Source organism: Dermacentor andersoni, chromosome 7 (genome assembly GCF_023375885.2).
Source record: "Dermacentor andersoni chromosome 7, qqDerAnde1_hic_scaffold, whole genome shotgun sequence".
Lineage (NCBI taxonomy): Eukaryota > Metazoa > Arthropoda > Arachnida > Ixodida > Ixodidae > Dermacentor > Dermacentor andersoni.
Window position 1 is genome coordinate 8,946,719 of NC_092820.1, and position 17,868 is coordinate 8,964,586.

Below are 17,868 nucleotides of genomic sequence, written 5' to 3' on the forward strand. Positions count from 1 at the left end.
GCAAGGCGAAGAAGCCGTGTCCACGGTGAGTTTGTTGCTATTTTGTTGCGACGGTAGCATATTAAATTTTTATAGTCGCAGAGGGATACGTTTGGAAGTGAGGTGTCTTCTCAGATGACTTTAGTGGCAAAGCATTACATAGTGCCGATGCGCCATTGTTCATTAGTGTCGTCGAGCAAGGTCAGCATACCGCACACTTAAGGAGATTCGCGGCAACGGAAACAGCTTATGAATTCGACTGCCGTGCCGATGCGAGGTTGTTGCTTTTTTGTTTTTTTTTTGCGGTTTCATATTAAATTCTGATAGTTTCAGGGGGATACGGTTGGACGTGAGGCGTTTTCTCGGATGCCTTTAATGGCAAAGCATTACGTCGTGCTGATTCATTAGTGTCGTTGAGCATACCACACACTTCAGGGGAAGCGCGGGAACGGAAACAGTCTGTGAAACCAACTGCCGTGCCGATGAATTAGTTCTTAATGTGACTGCGCATACAACACACTTGGAGATTCGTGGGAATGGAACATTTTGTACTCTGTATGTGAAAGTACTGAAACTTGCGTCCCCATGCAATCTGAGCCGTAAATCGTTGTGAAAGCTGTAGAGCCACACTGGCAAAACACTACGCCCTGCGAATCAATACGGAACAAATGTATGCTACAGAAAAATGGTCGTTATGCAATCTCATAGCAGTAGACCTTTGGAAAGCTGTACAGTAACACTGATATTGGCTACGTGGTGCAGATTCGTTGCGATTCTGAGGTGTTTGTGCGCAAGGGTAATTAATGAAGGAGCGCGTATTGCTAATTCCTGCTGTTACGATGTCTAGCTCATATACGGGGAGCTCTATGTGGGCGAAACAAGGGCTCAGATCGCTACAACCGCGTGCGAAATAGCTGTGATGGGCTGCCAGTACACTTGTTCGGCGTCTCCGTGCTTATACTGCGACGGGAGACGTGACGGCAGGTGCGCACACTATATCCTCTGACAGTGGCAGCTTTCCACTGTTTGTATACTTCTCCGCAATACACTTCGCCTGCTTGATTGCGCTACACTGGTGCCTTACGGCAAAGCTGACTTTAGGCAAACGGCATTGTGCAACGTTCGAGCCATCTTGTCCGTCACTGCGGATAGAAAACGCATACACGTTCAAGCTATTTGAGCTGCATCATTTTGTCGATGTTTACCCCTCTTTACTAAATGAAGAGGATAACGTACGCCTGTGTGGGTGGTTTAAAAGATTGATAAAAAGCCTGGTAACCTATGTGCAGTCAGTCAAAAAACACTATTTATGCAGGTGTCCGCGCTCCTGTAAATAAAAGAACGCAATTCAGTGGTGACCCTCTGGAGGTGGATCCTCACATATGTAAGCACAGCCGGCTCACCAGTCGCAAAGTAGGAGCTGAAAAGAACTTTTTAATGCTCATTATACGACATTGAAAGCGATTTATTTGTGGTCAGCCAGTGACAAACGCATTGTACTAAACAGCGAGACTTCGCCTTAATCCGCAATGGTTATGTGGCGAACAGGAGAGCAAAAGGTGAAAACAATGTTTTCATACAAGGCAAGTCATACATGTAGTGGAATTGCGTTTATCGTTGGTGTAATGTTGACGCATTTACTTTCTGAAGTCCAACGTTTACTGCTACTTAGTTTCCATTGGTGCAGGTGCTTCTACTGGAAACATCCAAACTATGAGTTATCAAATCAGGTTGCCGTCTTGTAGTTTTAGAAGTTTTCCTCCGGTCTTGTCTTTTCTGAATCTGGAAGAGCTGGCTGATTGCACAAACCACGGAGCCAATATCAGTGTTACTGCATTGCTTTCACAAGGGTCTACTGCTATGAAATTGCATGACGACCATTTTTTTAGGACAAATTTGTTCCGTATTCATCCGCAAGGCGGATTAATACTATGAGCAAAATACACTATGAGCAAAACGTGAACAAGGTGAATGCAGGAGCCAACGTTTCGACAAGTGGACTTGTCTTCTTCAAGGCGACGTACGCTTTCACTTGTACAAGTTCGGATGTGATTTATATGCTTGAATGTTCCTTCTGTAAGAAACAATATATCGGTGAAACAGGACAATCAATGAAGGTCATATTAAATGGACACCGCGCGGACACAGCTAAAAAGCTTCCCAAAGCCGTCGCCGAACATTTCAACCAACCAGGACATAACTTTGATGAACTTAAACTCTGCATCTTAGTCAAATTTCCGTTCTGAACGAGAAAGAAAATGCAGAGGATCATACCTTATCCATAAGTTCAAGACATTGCAACCAATAGGCATAAACTTTTCAAAGGGACCTTTAGAATCTATTTGCTATGCTAAACTTCAAGCTATAGGCAACAACACTTAGTAGCATTTCGTGGCCTATCCCCCCTTTTTTTCTTTTCTTTCTTTTTTCCTTTGGTTCCTCTCCCACCCCCCTTCCTTCTTTTTTTTATTTTCCCAGCTGGTGTGTCAGACGCCCTTGACACACAGACTAACACTCAGGGGTTAAACGACCGGGGAGAGGGGTGGCCCTGGCTTTGGCCTTGTGCACCCTGTTCCTTTACTCTCAATTCGACACGCTAACACACCTTCCCTCGTTTCTGCACTCTCCCGCCTCACACCCTCTCCCCTTTAGAAGAAGCCCACCTATATATACTGTGGCGAGGAAAGCGTAGGTCGCCTTGAAGAAGACAAGTCCACTTGTCGAAACGTTGGCTCCTGCATTCACCTTGTTCACGTTTTTCTCATCGTTGCATAATTAGGCTTTTTACGATTATCTTTCTCGCAATACACTTATTTCGCGGTGAAGCCTAAGCAATGTACTGCGGTGAAGCATACTAAAAGTTAAAAGGGGCCACCGTAACTGCACATAATAAGAGTTCTTTAATTATACACTCGCGCACCCGCCGCCTCTCAGGTCGCCTAAATGGATATACTATGCTGGCTGATAGCGGCTCCCTCCCACTTTTAGTATGCGTCACCACGTAACTAAAATGTACTGCGGCGAAGAAGCCGTACATTTGTATTGAGTGAATAAACAAATGTTTTTTACAACAGTACAGTAATAAACGCTCGCCATGTGTCAGTCTACCACACGGAAGAGCGTCGCAACATACGGTAGCTGATTCACACAGGCTGTGTAGCCCACTTATCAGTCGTAAAGGGTATTATGGGTAATTCAAAATTTCAGACACACATATGTGTTTATGTTTACGTTCGCACTCCTTGCGTAATAAGACTCCCAGAACTTTCACAATAGAAAGTAATTTACAACACACAAACGCGAAGAACACAGATGTATGTCTCGTTTTCAACTCGGCCGTCATGCAAATGACATATAGCACGGAAAAACGTGAACATGCTGTGTGTTGGCGTCGTAAACTTCATATTAGGCAAGGAGCTAGCACACCACAATCCCGCGACAACCGCTAATGAGACCAAGACAGGAGCACATGTCTGTGAACGCCGCGCAAACGGAGCCCCTAAGCCACTCTGCTCCTCCGCCACCCCCTCTGCACGGCTGCACCACTCGTTTCATGCACAACACACCAAGCACACATTCAGCGCTGAACAGTGGGCGGTCGACGCAGTTGCATTTACATGACTTGCAGCGAGCAGCACATCCCTCGATGTCCGTTAAGCAAAGTCGGACACGGCGACGCCACATAGCGGTTCGCTGCCAAGGCGCTAGGCCACTTCACTTTTCAATTGTCACCACCGCCGGGTTCTCAAGAAAGCACGGGTCACACAACGCAGATTCTGTACTGCCAGAGCTCACCGAGGCCAAAGCCGCACCGCTACTACTCACGGCTTTCCGCCAAGTAACACAGAACCTACAACCAACACACAAGCAATGCACTTACAATTACATGAGCAATGTTGAACAACGCGCGGTGAAGAGAACGATCACGACGAGGACGAACACGCCACGGCGTCGCTCGGCGCCAGCATCGCGCCTTCTCAAAAATCCCTAAACGATGCTGTCCCTAGGCACCCAGGATCAGCTCACGTGAGGGATTTTTGTACGACAAATAGACGCACGCAGTAACTATTGAAATGGCTGAAAACAAGCACAGGTCACCTTATGCCTTGTCATTTAAAAACGCATACCTCATGGCTTTATGAAGGTGACACGTTAATATTACGCTTACGAAAAGCGCTTGCTAGGTGCGTGACGTATGTAAATCACGATGTACACATTCATGCATTAAAGGATGACACGAATTTCGGTTTCCAATCTCTGTTTTTTGGAAGCGTAGTAGTTTCGTACGGTTTAGGTTTGATATGCGATCGCGCGTCAACATCTGACGTTATGGAAGATTCGTGCCTTTTGTGCCACCCAAGCCCCGAAGTGCTTTGGCATATACCTTCACATGTAAGTAAACGAATGTATCTCTTTGTTGAGAATATCACGCGAGTAGGCAGCTCTTGTGGTGCATCACAATGTTTGAGAAGCGTCACAATAGAGCATTTTTCTACATGCGGAGCGGTGTATTTATTTGCACGTTTCCCTTCAGTAGGAAATTGCTGGACAGGCGGACCAGTACACCGGTATTGTACTGGCGAAGCCACAAGCAACTCAAAGAGTCTGTTCAATTGTTTCACTTTGAACAATCATGCTTCTACAAAGGCCACAGCAGAAAAACAGCCTGATGCCGAGTATTTCTGTGCCACAAAGTAATCGAGAGGCGAGTGCCTAATGCGGACGAAATCGAGTGCATCCAGACTTAGAACGACAGAAACCTGAGCTAGTTGGTAAGGATTCATTATGCAAAACAGAGGTGAGGCGTGCAGACAGGACACAAGAGTAGAGAAGTGGGCGGCGCTCGTGTTCTTTGCTTGTAAATACTCTACTCTTGTGTCCTGTCTGCACGCCTCACCCTCGTTTTGCATAAAGAGTGCATCAACCCACATATTAATAGCGTAGGCGTTTTATTAACTGTGCAATATTTTCAACACTTCCTTGCATGCCATTTCATCTGTGATATGTTTTCTGGTCACAAATTTGTGCAGCGAATCTGTTTGCATGATCGACTCCGGGCCTGTGGGACCGTTTACTTGCACTTGATGCTGAGTCTTTTACATGTATTCATAAACTGCAGATATGCACATCAGATCCCTGAGAGCATTTTAAAAATTCAATTTTTTGGACAACAGGCACATATGCAATGCTGACATAATCTCAAATACCACTAAGCAGCTGGGACACATTTTTGTTGACCATACTCGCAGGTAAAATAAGTAGATCATGTGGACAGCTCCAGCTCATTTTCCTTAAATCAGTGTGTACAAGGGGTATGCAAAAATCATTTTTTTCTCAAGCACCGATTATTTTGCTGTATAAGCAAGAGAACCCACCACGTTAGTGTAACATATGTTGTACATCACACTAATATGTGCTTTAATTTACCAAGTCCGATGAGTTACTCTTATGGCTCATTCAGTCAAATCACACTGCAAGCTGCATTCATCAACCTTCTATTGGATTTTGCAAATGTTTAATGAAACATGTTCGCCTGTTATGTAGATATGCTATGACAAGCCCTTCTGTGTGTTCCAAAGGCAAAAGTTAAGCTTTAAATTACAGAAGACATTTCTAGTCGGAAACAGCAAGCAAGAAGGGTTAATGCATAGTAACAGAAGCCCAAGGTACTTAAATTATGAGAAGTGATGAATGATTTTAAGGAAAGAATGGTATTTGAAAATGCAAGACTCTTTAGCTGAGGTCAAGCAAGTCAATATGGGTAGAATACTCTGCAAAATTATGCAAGTGATGGGATGGCAAAAAATGGGCCAGGAAAGGCGTTGTTTTTCCGAAAAAGAAAAAGGCTGATGATTGTCATTACATAAGTCACTTTAGCATAATGAGACTGTTGCTTGATAAATTCGGAAACAAACCATAAAACAAGAAACGCAAAAAAAAAACACAAATTAGCGATGCTTTCTCCACACTGGGATAATTAAAAATAAACCGACCACATCTAATGTCGACATATCAGACGCCTTGTGAAACACTAAAGAAAAAATTCACTATCGAGCTATGGCACTTGCCGCATAAATGTTGGGGGCCTTGCACGAATAGTGATAGTTACCACTGCACTTAGAAACTGAAAGCATTCATGCAGACAAGGATGATTCTTTCTATTTTTGGCTACCACTTCAAATGCCTCCACCAAGGTTTACAATCCTGCACGCAGCCATACTAAGGATCTCACAGCAACACCTGCAGGTAAAAAGCAATCGCAGTCAAAGTGCTGGTGTATTCTGGACACTATGTTTGAAAACTTTTAGGGAAGAAGAGTGCAAGAAGCAGACATAAGAACTCCATTTATTTCCATAATTCCCCATTTCAATGGCCTTTTCTTTTTGTTTAGGCAATGCCTACGCCTAGCCACAGCAGCTCCTTCATGCAGACCCCGCAAGCCAAGAGGCCATGGAGGCAAATGCAGGTAAGAGGCAAGACGCAATAGCACTGGTATTGACATCACTCTAATTTCTTTCTTTTTCTTACGTTTAGGCAGCTAGCACACCCCGAACAGCCACCTTGACTGTGGGTGTGTCATCCTAGTCGCTAAGGAAGCATTTGAGGGAAAGCGACAGGCAATGTGAACGGCCACTTCTCCATGTAAACGATACTCTTTCTCTCGGAAGACTCCTACGCCTCGCCACGCCAGCTCACCTGTGCAGACTGCACCAACAAAGATGCCGCGGAGGCACGTGCAGGTCAGTGGCAAGAAGCAGTGGCACTGGTGTCGACATTCACCCGATTTCTTTTTTTTTCTTACACTGAGGCAGCCAACACACTTCGAATAGCCACCTTGACTGCAGGTGCGTTAGCAGATTACTCTTGTACATATGTTCATAATAAGCTTAAGTAAACTTGAACTTAATAATAAACTTGGAGGCAAATGGGACATTGATGGATTGCTTTTTTGAACATTTAGTGGGCACACACAATATATGTTATAATTTTCAGTGCAACAGAGCGTATTTTGAAGCTTTCCCTTATATTTTGCAGCTTTAGTTACGTATGTGTTGTGTGGCCCTCAATGCAGTTCATGTTGTAGCAGCTGCTTTGTCTCTTGGCACATTGGATTAAGCTTTTGTTATCCACATGTGCAAAAGGCCTATACTTCTCTCACATATACAAAATAAGCTTCTATGTAGTTCTCAGTGTTACAATCAATGTAAACAATCCGATCGCGGAATTGTGCTTTTAACAGTAATTCCTATGACAGTTATTGACACGTTGACAACTTGAACTGGTCAATCCGTCATGGGAAGGAATTGTATGTATACATATAGAAAAAAGGGGAATGCGTGTGTGTTCGTAGGGGGGGGGGTATAAGATTAGGGCGGCACGAAAAAAACGTACCAACACTGTCCTCTAGACCCATTCCTTTAAGGTACCGTAACAAAGCGTATTATGCATAAAAATTGAGGAGTTTTATGTGCCAAAACCACTTTTTGATTATGAGGCCCGCCGTAGTGGAGGACTCCTGAAATTTCGACCACCTGGGGTTCTTGAACGTGCACCTAAAACTAAGTACACGGGTATTTTCGCATTTCGCCGCCATCGAAATGGGGCCTCCGTGGCTGGGATCGTATTATGCATAAAGTTCGTACAACTAACTTTATTACTACATACGCCTGGCGACGCGAACTACATATGTAATGACTCGCATTCGCGACTGCATATTATTCGCGACTGCCCTCCACATTTGTATGGTTAATCGTGCTCACTGCACCGAGGCAAAATAAAAATCATGGGCGTAGGTTAAAGTATCTCGACCTTGCGACGCACCGCTGCGCGTGCTAGCGGAGCTGTCCGTGCGAACACTCCCTGGCACACACCTGTCTCGGCGGCCCCAACCTATGAATTGTTGTGCTTCGAGCTTTGATCCCCCTACTGTCCCTTGGGTGCGCTGGAGTTCCTGCACCGCCTGCTTTATTATAATCTCGGGCGCTCTCCTGAGACTTCCGTTTGTCGGTTACATGTACCCTACAGCTGGATCAGTACTTGTAAAAAAATAGATCTATCATCGCCACGAGAAAAGCACCCCGCAACGACAAAATCGCCCAGCGGTTTCTGTAACATACCGCGGCCGTGCGAAGACAATTACGGAACGCCAATGAGGAATCTGACCACAGCTTCGAGCTCCTAACTTGTAACCTCGTCCTGCGACACTCCTGCAACAGGCGTGACCGCTGAAAACCGCATACCGCCGGAAACTTCAACAGGATCATCTTTAGGTTGCATAACTGTCACCTGTACGACCCCGCATCGGCTCCGTCTTTTTGAATGATTCTGCAGGCGCTTTTGGCAGGACCACACATTGAAGCTCTTCATCGGATTCGTGAGGTTAGCCCGAATCGGTGGATACTTTTGGACAAGGTGGGCCAGCATTTTTTGGACTTCTATAGCCTCTTTTCTGTGCATCACACGTGGGCGCCACGCTGGGCCTAACGCCACGTAGGTCTAGCGAGCCCGCCAAGCCGGCATGGCCGATATACGCATGGACGACGAACTCTCCTCGGAGACGGAAGACGGTGAGGAAAGAATGGGTTGGCAGGTGGTCGCCAACCGAAGATAGCGATCTGCGAAAAAGACCTGGGGAGCTGCTGGAGCCGCCAATTTGATCCAAGAATCACAAGGAAAGGAGATCGCCAACAAAGGTGCTGCTGGGGCCGACAAGCACAAGCACCGGATTGTGAAGGCGTCAAGAATGTCGCAACTGCCGGAGGAGCACAGGAAAATTATCGTTAGGCCTCGGGGAGGCTTCAACCTGAACAAGGTCAGCACAGCTATTGGAGAAGCGATCGAGGCAGCCGGACTTACAGCAGACCAAGCGAAGGAAGACATCGTCTGCCCCAACTTCACACAGAATATTGTGGTGGTTAGTACACCGGACTCCTCTCATGCTGGAAGGTATGTGAGAATCAAGTCCATTAAGATCATGGAGGCAGAATATGAAGTGAGCGCTTATGAAACAGCCCCCCACTCTACGTGCAAAGGAGTTATTAGAAGAGTGAACCTCAATGACAGTCAGAGTGTGATCACGAAAAAGATTGTGCATGAATACAACCCAACGACGTTGGCTGCACAACGTATCAAAGCTACGGGATCGGTTATTGTGCTTTTCGACGGATTCAGGGTGCCCAACTTCATCAAATATGGGTCAACCCTCGTGAGGTGCTATCTGAACAGGAAGCAATTTGACGTATGTTACGCATGTGGAAGAATCGGACACAGATCAGGCGTTTGTCCAACACCTGATGTTGTGCAGTGCAGGGAATGTGGTATGCAAGACCCAGGGGAGGCTCATATCTGCTCTCCCAAATGCAAGTTCTGCGGTGAAGATCACCCCACAGGTGACAGGGCTTGTAAGCAGCAGTACCAAATACCATATGTAGTAAGAATAAGAAGAAGACAACGTTCCAAAGTGGAGACCGAGATGGAATCGGCCCAACCGACAAAGGCAACCCCTCCAGGCGCCGGAAGGCGCTCACGCTCCAGAAGCACATCAAGATCAAGACAGCGCTCAACATCGAGGGGAAGAAACCGTTCCAGGTCTCGGGAGGCGCAGGTGCGCTTCGAGGAGCAGGAGCTGAAGACAAACAAGAAAAAGGAGCCAGGAGCGACCTGGGCCGAGAAAGTCAAAGGTACTGTGAAAGTCACAGGTGCGCTAGCCTCACAGGAACAAAGCAATGATGCCAGAGTAGAACAGCTGATCAGAGAGGTTATATCAATAAAGAAAGCAAATGAAGAACTTAAGCAGCAGATTCAGGAAATGAAAAAAGAGTTGAGGACAGAAAGCGGCAGTGTGGCAATAGCTAAGCCGGTGTGTAGAAGTAACAGCCAGGAAGAAGACACACCGGCGCCCAAAAAGAGAGCTGTAGTTCCGGAGGCAGAATCGATGTGCTCGGTTCTGGAAGAGATTAGGAATGCGATTAGGGACCTAAAGGACGCGGTAGACAGCGTTAACCTTAAGGTGGATAAAACATGGAAGTGGAAGTTAATAGCCGAGAAAAGGTTGAAAAAGCTAGAGGCCCAAGGAGAGGATGAAGAATATATGCCCTTGGAAGCAGAAAGCGCTAGAACACCGCCAGGAGCGGTAGGTGGTACAGTCAAGCGATCAGTGACAGGGGGTAGCAAGTCAGGGGGCAGCGACAATAATAATGGATAACAGAAATAGACTTAATGTGTGGCAGTAGAACTGCAGAGGATTTCAGTAAAAAAGAGCGTCACTAGCACAGATAATCAAAACGGTTGAAAATAGGCCGAAATTAGTAATGTTGCAGGAAACTCTAGCGGAGGAGATCGGGCTGTCCGGCTTCAACTCGGTCTGCAAAGGCAAAGAACCAGGCAGAGGAATTGCCACCCTAATTGACAAGAAAATTCCCTACATAGAGCACGATCTAAAATTAGGGGCGAGTAAGATTGAATACATATTGATATAAATGGTCCTAAAAAGGCACAGAGGTAAAGCGCAAAGCTTGTTCTGCCTCAACATATATAGCAGTCCCAGAGAGATGAGACAGAGCTTCAGAGCAATTTTTAGTAAGGCCATGAAGGTAGCCAAAACTGCGCCACTCATTATAGGAGGGGACTTCAACACCCCACACCAATCTTGGGGTTACCGCTAGAGTAGTAAAAAAGGGAAAGGAATCTGGCATCTCGCCACAGATTTAGGCCTTTCTCTTATCACAGACCCAGGCTTTCCTACCAGGTGTAGCAGTTCCACGTGTAGGGACACTACCCTGGACTTATCCTTCACTTATAACTTACCCAGGGCAGACTGGATCAACTCTGGTACGGACCTAGAAAGCGACCATTATATACTACACATAATGGTGGAAACGACAGGGGGGGATGTAAAGCATTTCAATTACATAGACTGGGATCACTTTAGAAAAATCAGAAAAGACAGAGCAGACACAGATAGTAAGGGGCGCATCACACTACAAGAGTGGGTGGCTCAGCTTAGGGACGACTTGAATGCAGCAACTAAGGCTATAGAGACAGAGGAAGAGGTCGAACAAATTGATAGTAGATTGGCGCATTTGATCGAAGCCAAGGAGTCGATTTTACAAAGATGGAAATCACAACGCTTAAACAGGAGACTTAGAAAACGAATTGCTCAGCTCAATAAGAATATAGAGGGACACGCACGTTATTTGCAGAAACAAAAATGGGATGAGGTGTGTAAATGTGTAGACGGAAGGATAAAAGGTGGAGGCAATTGGAGTCTGCTCAGGCATCTGCTCAACGAAAAAGGCACTAAATCGAATAGAGGCACGGCAGTGGCGAAACTGGTACACCAGGAAAGTCAGACTGCAAGCGCAGAGAGCATAATGGAGCGATTGGCTACTAAATACTTGCCTCTCAGGAAAGAAGATCAGGATGTGAGTTATATCGATTACTTAGGACTAGAATGCAAATATATGGATCAGGAATTCACCGAAAGTGAGGTACACGTGGCACTGTATGATCTGAATAGTAGGTCAGCAGCTGGCCCGGATGGCATCTCTAACAGATTGCTTAAGAATTTGGACGACGATTTAATAAAATATCTGACCACATACATTAATGACCTATGGAAAGATGGGGTATATCCAGAAGAATGGAGGACGGCCAGTACTATCTTAATACCAAAGCCGGGCAAGCAACTCAACTTGGATAATCTGACGCCAATTTCATTAACATCATGTCTAGGGAAGACAATGGAGCATGTCATATTGAACAGGTTAACGAAATATGTGGAGGACAATGACATCCTACCGTACAATCTGATTGGTTTCAGATCAGGCTTGTCCACACAAGATGCCATGTTGTTAATCAAACATCAACTGCTATTAGCTAAACCAAAAAACACTCGAGCTCTCTTGGGGTTGGATGTCGAAAAAGCTTTTGACAGGATTAAGCATAGAGCAATACTTGAAGGGATTTCCGAACTGGGATTGGGGAGAAAACTCTATGAAGTGGTCAACACCTTTCTTGGCAATCGCTCAGCTCACCTTAGATTCGGAGATATTAAATCAAAGAAGATGGATCTCGGTGACAGAGGGACGCCACAAGGGTCGGTCTTGTCACCTATGCTTTTCAACCTGGCTATGTCAAAAGTGGCAAAGGGACTAAAAGGGATAGAGGGCATTCTCTTTACCATTTATGCAGACGATGTGACTATATTGACACGTGTACTTATCTTTATCGGGCGACCACGTTTCGCCACCTTACAAATGTAATCGCACAGCGCGGGGCGCGCCTGCATGTATCCGAAGTTTCTGGAAAGTTATCGATACTTCTACCCGGCTATCTGTTGTCGCCGAACGTTGTGTTATCTGATTTCATCGTGTAACGCGAATGGTGTAGAACTTTGTGGAAGGTACGCGGGTCCGAACGATTAGTCTGGAACATTCGACGACTGCTCTATAAAAGCCGACGCGCTTGACTCGCTGATCAGATTTCCGACGATCGCCGACCGTGTTCGCCGCTATCGTTGTGCTATAAGTGTAGCCTGTTTTTGTGGGCACAGGTTCGCCCATTAAAAGCTAGTTTTGTATTCCACCGTATTGCTGCTTTTCTTCACCGTCACTACCACGTGACATCTGGTGGAGGTGCTTTTCTTTCATGTACCGGACGCCCCCGACAAGCCGTGATCCAAGCCCGGACCGCAAAGAGAACACCAACGTAGTACCGGAGCATCGAGCAAGCCGCCGTCTTCAACAGCTGCCCCCGGAGCACGGACTTCTACCTGAGAAGACCAAGAAGATTGTGGACAAGGCAACCCCAATGGCAGTCCCAGCGTCCCCCATCGTGCTGCAGCAGCCCAGGGAACCTCCGACGTTCCGCGGATCAACATTCGAGGACCCGGAAACCTGGCTCGAGACGTATGAGAGGGTCGCTACGTTTAACGGTTGGGACAGCGACGACAAGCTGCGGCATGTCTATTTCGCACTGGAAGACGCCGCCAGGACCTGGTTCGAGAATCGAGAAGCCACCTTAACGACGTGGGACCTGTTCCGAAGCGGCTTCTTGCAAACGTTTACAAGCGTCGTGCGAAAAGAGCGAGCCCAAGCACTACTAGAAACCAGAGTGCAGCTGCCAAACGAGACGATCGCGATCTTCACGGAGGAGATGGCCCGCCTTTTCCGGCACGCCGACCCGGAAATGTCAGAGGAGAAAAAAGTCCGCTTCCTGATGCGGGGCGTCAAACAAGAACTTTTCGCAGGACTTATTCGTAACCCGCCGAAGACCGTAGCTGAGTTTTCTGCAGAAGCATCGACGATCGAGAAAACTCTGGAGATGCGCACCCGGCAATATACCCGCCAGGGGCTCACGCCGCAGTACGCCATCCAAGGACTGCATTCCGGCGACCTTCAGGAGACAATCAGGGCCATTGTGCGTGAAGAATTGCGCAAGGTCCTGCCTTCGTCGCAGCCCCAAGTGGCTTCGATCGCCGACATTGTGAAAGAAGAGGTGCACCGATCGCTTGGAGTTCCCGAGCTGCAACCACAATTACCGCAGCCCCAGTCAGAAGCGATGACATACGCCGCCGTCGCACGCCGTCAAGGTCCCCCTCCGCGACCACGCCAGGGCCCTGCAACGACGCAATTCCGTCGTCCGCCGCCGCCGCCGCCAGCACGCCCACCCATCGCCCAGCGCACCTACGCGAGGAAGACGGACATTTGGCGAGCCCCCGACCACCGCCCGTACTGCTATCACTGCGGAGAAGCCGGCCATGTTTATCGCCGATGCCCATACCGGGAGATGGGACTGCGAGGTTTCGCCGTCAACGCCTCGTGCCCGCAGCAAGGTGAACGCCCTCGCGACATCGCCGACTACCTCGCCGCTACTCAGTGGAGCTGTCGACGACCGTCGCGTTCGCCATCACCAGGCCGCTACCTCTCGCCGCAGCGCCGACCATACACTGGCCCAGCCCGGGGCCGGTCAGCGAGCCCATATCCGGAAAACTAAAAGCAGCAACCGATGGAGGTGCGGTTGCTGTTCGTCGAACTGACGAAGATCCTCCGCCGCCGACGAAGACGCCGAAGAAACCATCTCGACGACATAATAACGACACGCCGCCGTCCCGAGGAAGTCAGGAAGCCAAGACTACACCGACGAAAGACGACTTGACGACGCGACGTACCAGCTTCAGTTCAACACGACGCAGCCGTGATCCGACGCCAAGACCCAACTGCAACGCAAGACAAAGAACCACCGACCTCGACGTGCTTCTATATGGCCACGCAGTCACCGCCTTAGTCGACACAGGCGCCGATTACTCAGTCATGAGTGGACACATCGCCATCCAGTTGAAGAAGGTTAAGACTGCATGGGAAGGCCCTCAAATTCGGACCGCTGGAGGACACCTGATTACGCCGACAGGAATGTGCACGGCAAGAATTACCATCCACGACCGGACTTACCCTGTCACCTTCGTTATCCTCCAACAGTGTTCACGAGACGTCATTCTCGGCATGGACTTCCTCAACCAACACGGCGCAGTCATCGACCTGAAGTCGAAGTCAATAACGCTGTCGGAAGATAATGCGATACCGCCGGAGAGCCCTCGTAGTCACTACGCCTTGAGTGTGCTCGAACATCAAGTGAGCATCCCGCCTCGCTCCAGAATTTTTATTTCGGTCGGCACCGAAACACCCGCTGACGTAGAAGGCGTCATCGAAGGCGACCAACGTCTACTGCTAGACCGTGAAATTTGCGTCGCAAGAGGGATCGCTCGACTGCACGGAGGACACACGAAAGTGTTGCTGACAAACTTCAGCCAGGAGTTCAAGCACATCAACAAGGGCACGACGATCGCATACATCGAGGAAATTCTGGAAAGGAGCAATGCATTTGTCCTCTCGGATTCTGCCGCATCTACCCCGACGACCGTAGTTCCCGAGCCAGACTTCGACATAAATCCAAGTCTCCCCACGATTAAGCAACAACAGCTCAGAAGTCTACTTCGACGATACAAAGAGTGCTTTTCGACGTCATCAAGGATTCGACAAACCCCAGTCGCAAAGCATCGCATAATAACCGAAGAGGGCGCTCGACCTCTCCGCCAGAGCCCATACCTAGTTTCGACGCGAGAACGTGAAGCTATAAGGCACCAAGTCGACGAAATGCTGCGCGACGACATCATCCAGCCGTCCAAAAGCCCGTGGGCATCTCCTGTAGTCTTGGTGAAAAAAAAAGGACGGAACCCTGCGTTTCTGCGTCGATTATCGTCGTCTGAACATGATCACGAAGAAGGACGTATACCCCCTCCCACGGATAGACGACGCACTGGATCGGCTCTGCAACGCTAAATACTTCTCGTCAATGGACCTCAAGTCTGGCTATTGGCAAATAGAAGTCGACGAAAGAGATCGCGAAAAGACGGCCTTCGTCACCCCAGACGGCCTCTACGAGTTCAAGGTTATGCCATTCGGACTGTGCTCGGCTCCTGCAACGTTCCAGCGCGTGATGGACACAGTTTTAGCAGGATTGAAGTGGCAGACCTGTCTCGTTTACTTGGATGACGTCGTCGTCTTCGCCGAAAATTTCGACGATCACCTGAGGCGGCTTGCGACAGTGTTAGAAGCCATCAAGTCGTCAGGGCTCACTCTGAAGCCGGAAAAGTGCCGCTTCGCTTACGATGAGCTTTTGTTCCTAGGCCACGTGATCAGCAAATCAGGAGTACGCTTCGACCCACAGAAGACAGCTGCCATCGCAAAGTTCCCGCAGCCCACCGACAAGAAGGCAGTGCGCAGATTCCTTGGCATGTGTGCCTACTATAGGCGCTTTGTCAAGGACTTTTCACGCATCGCGGAGCCGCTAACACATCTAACCAAATGTGATGTCGAGTTCAAATGGGAAACGCCGCAGGCCAAGGCATTTCAAGAACTCAAACGACACATGCAGTCGCCGCCGGTACTTGCACACTTCGACGAGGACGCCGATACCGAAATCCACACTGACGCCAGTAGCCTAGGCCTCGGTGCCGTCCTAGTCCAGAGGAAAGAAGGACTTGAACGGGTGATATTGTATGCTAGCCGGTCGCTGTCAAAAGCGGAAAGCAATTATTCTACGACTGAAAAGGAATGCCTCGCCATCATTTGGGCTACAGCTAAATTCCGCCCTTACCTCTATGGCAGGCCATTCAAAGTCGTCAGCGATCACCACGCGTTGTGTTGGCTAGCTAACTTAAAGGACCCTTCAGGACGGCTGGCGCGGTGGAGCCTCAGACTACAAGAATATGACGTCACGGTAATATACAAGTCCGGAAGAACACACTCCGACGCCGACTGCTTATCACGCGCCCCCATCGATCCCCCGTCGCAAGACGACGAGGACGACGACGCCTTCCTTGGGATAATAAGCGCGGTAGACTTCACTAAACAGCAACGAGCAGACCCGGAGCTAAAAGGCCTCGTGGAGTATTTGAAAGGGAACACCGACGTTGTCCCTAGGGCATTTAAGCGCGGGTTGTCTTCGTTTACGCTACAAAACAACCTGCTCGTGAAGAAGAACTTCTCACCAGTCCGCGCCAGCTACCTTCTTGTTGTACCGTCAGCGCTGCGTCCAGAAATACTGCCCGCCCTACCTTTACGGCAGTAGTAGTAGATGCAGATGGTCTCACTCGGGATGCTATTACAATCATGACTAAAGACACGACAGTCGCGGAACAAGTAGCGATAGCATTGGCTTTAAGGAATAATAAGTGGACGAAGATTTACAGTGACTCTAAGATGGCTATTAGACACTTTACCAATGGCTTTGTAACCAAAAGGGCTGCCCAGCTGATCGGTGAGTTGGACAGCCAAGAGATCGAAATCCGCTGGTTTCCTGCGCACATGGGGTCTGTCGATCCATCTCGGAAGAATTTGAACGAGGTGGCTAACGTAGCTGCACGAGGACTTACTATCCGTGCACTACGCGACCAGGACCTTAATAATATACAGGAGGAGAACAGGGACCAATTACTAACATATAATGAAATCACGAGGCATTACTGCATGAACAGAAGGGAATTCCCAGTGCCACACGCTAAGCTCAATAGAGCTCAAGCGGTGACTCTGAGATTGTTGCAAACAAGAACTTATCCAAGTCCAAACTTTATTAACAAGATATATCCTGAAAGAGATACCAATCAATTGCGAGAAGTGTAATGGCATCATTACTCTGGATCACATGCTTTGGCAGTGTCCTTTGATTTTCACAGACTGTGACAAGGAGAGAGACTGGTGGCGGCGAGTCCTACACAGTGGAGGTCTTTTCGATCAAGTACAGGCCGTCCAGAAGGCCCATGATAAGGCGGTAAGGTCAAACCTTACTGTCCCGACGTGGGAGCCGCCTGCGTCAACCTAAGGGTTGATCTTCAGGACATGAAATAAAGTTCATCATACCATAAAGCCCAAACACACGCACACACACCATACATCACAACACTACAAACGATACGCCATGCTGCTACGCTGCTACTGTTGCCAGATGAAAACTGACTACTGTCACCAAGTCTAGCAAGCGTCTCACGAGCTGGCAACCTCGGCGCGTAGCAACATGGCGGCGCTCTTGCAGTTCCCGATTTCCATGGAGTCATTCATGCCGATTTCAATGCATTGTGGTGTATGGAATGGGGCAGTGTGCCGTCCGTACGGAAAAAAAAAAACAATGGGAGAACTGGGGACGCTTCTGCGATAACGCCACCAACAGGTGTTAGGGTTAGCGTCTGACACCACGTGGCGAAAGGAATTTCATCCGACCATCTTCGTCGAAATGAAGCGTGACTTCTCCTGCGATGGTTGGCGTCCTGCACCTCGCGCACAAAGAACTTTCTCTCACCCGACCTTCTTCCACCAGGCTTCGTCGAAATGAGGC